The following is a 6,000-nucleotide window of genomic DNA, read 5'->3' as shown; positions in this document are numbered from 1 at the left end:
ACCTAGTTCTTCCTAAAGTTGTTTGTTCTTCTCAGGTTCAACACACAAACTGGATTTCACTGATTTTATCTCATCTTCAAGTCTAAGATGTGTTTCATCCGCAACTTCCTTTCCCTTTTTAATAATCTCATGCCTACCTTCTCCTTTTAGCTCCTCAATTGTATCCTTCAGATCTACGACTACTACTAATAGATCATCTCTCTCATGCTCTATACTAGCAACCTTTTCAGTCAAGGCATCATTTTCTTTCTTCAGACTCTCAGTGGTTTCTTTTAAATCTACCACAACAACTACTAGGTCATATCTAGATTGTTCTGCTTCTCATAGTTCAAGAATCAGTGCATTTTTATCATTTATAGGACTGTGATAAGCATCAATTAAAATACTTTCCAAAGACATAAGTGTTTAAGGAGAATAGGACTTCAGATTTCTTTGAACATCTAGAAAATTTACCTCATCATCATCGTCGTCATCTTCATCATCATCGGACTATACCATCAAGGCAAAAATAGAGTCATACTCAGCTGCTTCACTTTCCACTTCCATCATGGAGTTATCACCTTGATCATCGTCTTCTTCAGATTCGCTGGAAGAGTCTCCCCATGCAGCAAGAGCTTGTTTCACAACATTGTCAGCTGCATTTTTCCTCTTAAAGCATTTGTCAAGAACCAGGTTCCTCTTAACTGCTTTATCTATGTTGTGTTTGTATTGATCTTGCTTAAGGAGAGGACAATCCTTGATGAAATGTCCTGGATTACCACACTTATGACAAAGGTCATAATTTTTGGGCTTGCTGGAACTGCCTATTTTTGGAAAACCTCAATTTCTGCGAACCATTTTTTGGAATCTTTTTGTCAGGTAAGCCATATCACCATCCTCATCAACTGAATCTTTTACCTTTGTTTGATGTTAATAACTCATTTGTTACATCACTTGAATGATGTAAGCGAGTTAGGTAAAAGGCATTCCCCATAAAGTTAACCGCTGCACTATTTTTGCACTGTTGCGTATGCAGGTAGCAACTTTACAACTGTGGGGAGTTGACTTGTACAGTCACCATGGGAACTGGTGGCCATCTGTTCCCTCTATTGTTCCTTTGACTCTAAAGAGTTGAACCACGTCCCCGAACTAAGACTTGTTGTTCTTTAAGTACTTGAGGATGTGTAACAGGTTTCTTATCTGGTTCTTATCATTAAGTTTGTTAGATTATCAAAACATGACAGGGATACATATAGCATATCATATACTTTCAAATAGGATCTCATTTTCAAGCTTACATCAATTGACTTACGACGTACTTTCACGTACAAAAATATGGGGTGTAACATCATTATCCCTTTTGGAACATCCGTCCTCGAAGGTTGACTGATGCGCTTATCATTCTTATAACCTATGGCTCTTATGAATACTTTAATATTGTCCTTTTCCATCTAGTTAACTGTCCTTTGAATAAATTCAAAGGCCAGGGCATTCCCCCCTTTAGGCCTTTTTCTCACGCCACGACTCTTGATCAGAATTCTTCCAATCTCGTAACTATTGCTACCTTCTATCATGCAGTATGTACGACTTTGTCCTTGTATGTGTGCCTATGCGACTCTTCTCTTATTTTCCTCCAGCTTTTAGCCAATCTCTAGGCCTCACTTTGTGAACATATACAGGACTACGACAAGCTGTCCCTCTGGGCATCTATAGGTATACTGAAGTTCTTCGCTTGGTACTTTGTTTAATGTACCACTATTGCTATATTTATGTTTCCTAGCCTTGGTTATCTGTACTTATGGATTTACTACATCTAGGTAGATTATACTATACCATAACACTTACTTCGGTTTATTACTACCTAGTCTGCTACCCAACTCCAGGTTACTCTCTCGCTGCTTATCCTATATGTATAAATCTAAGTCCTTTAGTTCTTTCTCATTACTGTTCATCTTAAGAATAATGGCCTAATCTCATCTCATACTTTGTAACTTTTATCCATCCATTGTTGATTCACCTTAATGTTGATCCATAATCTACCACTGATAACTTGAAACTTCTTACATAATACATTGTCACTAAGGCTCACGTCTCATCGGGGAACATTTGAAGTGATTTGCTCAATCCACCCAGGGACGATACTATATTTCAATAACCGTTTTTCATAGCATCCCGACGTGATTTATTTTATATGGGTATTCTAATCCTGTGCAACTCATGAAATCCATTTTCTCAAAATTGTTACTCAATCAAAAGCCTAAACGTCATCCTCTTATTTATCACCATTACACCCTTATTGTACTACCAGGGTATCATTTCATCTCTTATAATTGCTCATATTCTTAGACTCCTCTGAGTTCCTTTAGACTGTACCGAGCTTTTTATAACTTATGGAGACCATCCGCTCTCTTGTTTTGATAGGCTTAATCTCGAGGCCTTACCTGTTCTCGTCACCTTCTCACTCACCTTTTCATAACCTTACTCTTGTCTACCTAAAACCTTGTCGCTCTATCATACTTTAGCTTGCGATCTACATATATCTATTTATACTACTCGCAATCTTCCTTTAAATTGCTAGCACCATAGATTTTCTTTCGTGCCTTCTCAGTTGTCTTTAAATGTAAGCAATTACCTTTCCTGGTCGTTCTGCCACTTGTTGCATGGACACTTGTCTTATCTTGTTGCCCATGAATACTGAAATTTCCTGTAACTCTTATGATCTCAAATATCACCTTTGATATTTACTTCCCGTTCATTAGCCATGATGATGCCACTTTTTTATGGAGTGTATTTTCACGGGCCCATATCCTTACATTGGGTAGTGGCACCTGCTCGCCCGTGCAGCGCCTGTAGTTCCCCTCGCTGCAGGCCAACCTGTTTCCTTTCCCAGGATTCCCAAGCACGATCATGTGCCTGTTGGTGGGGCTCGCCCGTAGGCTCCCCCCAACTTGTGCCGCCCGTAAGATGTCTAGGCCCTTGGCCTAGACATGTCGTAGCGCTTCATCTTAGGATCACAATCCATGCGCGCACTGGGGGATTGGCTTAGGACATGTCTTGTCCCTCGCCCAAGACTGAGCATCGCTCTCGCGTGCACAACCCAATCCTCAAGCTTAACACTCGTCTAGTGCATCCGCGATTAGCTCGTGCTTCGCCCGAGTAAGGAATCCTTTAGCCCTTGGCCATTGTCATGCGTGTCTTTCGTGCCATGCCCATACATTGCCCTCGCGACACGCTTCTATCCCGAATAGTGCAGTGTCGTCTCACAACTGCACCTTTAGGCCAATGGACCCTTGCTTGCATGATTGACCCCAAGCCATGCTCACAAGTCGACACATGATGCCCATATGACATGTGTGTCAAGTATCCAATCGACACAGAGGTCTCGTTCCAATATTTGGCAGCCCACGGGGCTGGCCGTCCCACACATCGAGCCTCCAGCACCACTTTGATGCCCAACGCTAGCCCGAAGGCATTGCGCAGTCCATAGAGTTCCCAAACTCGTATGGATACCTTTGACACTCCTTTGAGTCATCTAGGCAGGCCCTTGAGGTTGCCCCCAAGATAGCTCGTTCGATACGGCTTGGTGGCAGCATGTATGGGGGAGACAGGTCGGAGCTTTCATCACCTATACCCCCCTTATATATGCTTAAAATTAAAAAGCCCAAGTTGCCCGAGTAAAAAGATATACGTCAGACAATCAGAAGAGCCTTTTCTCACTAGTTCTTGGCCGAAATCACAACTCCAAAGTGCGAGTTGTGACAGTATGCAATATTGTAGTGAGACTATTGTTACAAGACTATTTCTTCTGTATGTCACTATGCTTAGGTTGAAGCCTTCTTCCTTATTTTCTCAGGTAGTCTTTCGGGGTAGTACATAGTGGAGACCCTCTGACTCCTGAAAAGCTAAGAGCTTATTACATCGCATACCCGAAGGAATCTTTGATGTTCTTACTCGCCTATAATTATCCTTAGTTATATATCTCCGCGCCTTTATGCTCATAGGGTTACTTCTGAACTGAAATTTTGAATGTCTCCCTAGTGGCACTCTCTTTTATTTCTGGAACACTTATACAGTACCTTTAACTATCCCAACTCCTATCTGAAATTTTTTCAACAATTGTGATCTCGTATTTGCGAGACTGGATTCCCTATGTTGGGGTTCACTATATTTATCTTGTACGATCTGTTGATTTATTTGTATCCTCTTGTCTAGACATAACTAGACTCTTTCTGAACACACTAGAGACTACTGTTGGTCCATTCTCATATCTATATTCTGCGTAACCCCTCTTGGGTTATGTCCTTTGTCTTAACTTACCTCTCGTACTGGCTCTTTATGTATTGAGTGTTCATTCCCACTTATTTATCAGTATCATCTGGTGCGGAACCCTTACTGCCTCTCCCCGGTGTCATGCTTGCATAATGTTCTGGAGTCGTATCATATCTGTAGGATCTGAATAAATGCAATCTCATTCCTTTCACCTTTTTACCGCATTCTTTCTTTACTATTCCATAGTTACCTCTTCATCTTTGGCATCTTTTCACATCTTTACTAACATCTTACTCGCCTTGCGGTAACCCTTCTGTACCAAGGATAACTAAAATTCTTACGCACGAGGGTGACACCTAGTGTAACTGGCACACTTAGTCCCTTAAGCTTAACTTTGCTCATAGTGCTCGCTTTAGGGAAGCATCTTCCTGAATTACCTTTAAAGGTTATTCTTCTGTTGTCCACTCTATTATCGCCGGAACATGATCTCTAAAATTCTCATGATTCTAGCTATTGTCAAATCATTCGGTCCCTAATTCATATTCATTTTATCTTGTTCACCAGCTCATACTAATTTCTATTACTCCGGGGTCTAACGTTTCCTTCTGGTAATCACGTTGGAGTCACCAACTATTTCTAGAAAGAAGGATATGACTTTATGGCTTATACTCTTCTATTGTTTCAAGGCATGTCTCTTCTTGTCCTTTACTTTACTTGACTATAGACTCTGTTATCGTGTCATATTTTGATTTACCGTTATTACCCATATATCATATCTTACTCATGATGCTTCATTTACTCTCTTCTTATTCTCCGGATAATATTTTTGTCTATCACTTTATTCTAAAAACTTCAACAAAACGTTCTTTCACTTTTAGCTCCCCTTGCTTCATCTCACTGGCTCTTCGGAATGCCTAACATTCTCCTCTTTTTTTTTTACTCGGGGCTGGAGTCATACTAAGGTAAATATTTATCCCTTCTAGGATTCCACTGCCCATCTTCTGAAACTTCAGCACATTCTAGTATTCATATCTGACTGTACTATTCTAGAGTTCACCATCTGGGTGTCTCACAAGGAGATCTATTACCACATTTGCACTATCTTCAAAAATGTTAGCTAATGATAACAATCCATCCACCATTCTTGGGTTACTCTAACCCCAGCTGGATCCTGATATCATATCCTTCTCTAAAACTATATCTGTTGGCTCCCACAGGGCATAATTAAGATGAGTGTGACCAATTGTATATAACTCTATTACTGTTGAAAGTAACTCACAATGCTTGTATTTCTCTGTCTGAATTACAAATACTGATAATCTTCATTAATTAGGTACCTCGTGCCCTTCTTCATCTTGCTTCTTTTACTTCCCGAAACTTGTATCCACCTTCTAATTCTCTTATTTCGTTTTTACCATATGGGTGGATAGATATTTATGCATTAAGACTCCTTATCAAGAAGCTTACACATCTTAGTAAAACACATGATCTGCTGAAGACTTCATATTTACTCATCATAAGCATGATGCAAAATCGAGTTCCTCTGACTCAACTCTTCCACAACCACATTCAATATCTTACCAACTGTCTTTCTGGATATAGGTATCGTTGTATTACGAATAAAATAAAATTTAGGAGTTTGAATTCTTCCAACTGAGCTCTACCACACGATCTAGAGTAAGAAGAAAGAGTGACAGTCTTAAATGCCTTGTAGCCTCATGCTTATAAGTGTGGTGCACAACATACCCATAA

Source organism: Nicotiana tabacum, chromosome 22 (assembly GCF_000715075.1).
Source record: "Nicotiana tabacum cultivar K326 chromosome 22, ASM71507v2, whole genome shotgun sequence".
Taxonomy (NCBI): Eukaryota; Viridiplantae; Streptophyta; class Magnoliopsida; order Solanales; family Solanaceae; genus Nicotiana; species Nicotiana tabacum.
The sequence above is the reverse complement of the archived record's forward strand: the minus strand, read 5'-3'. Positions refer to the sequence as shown.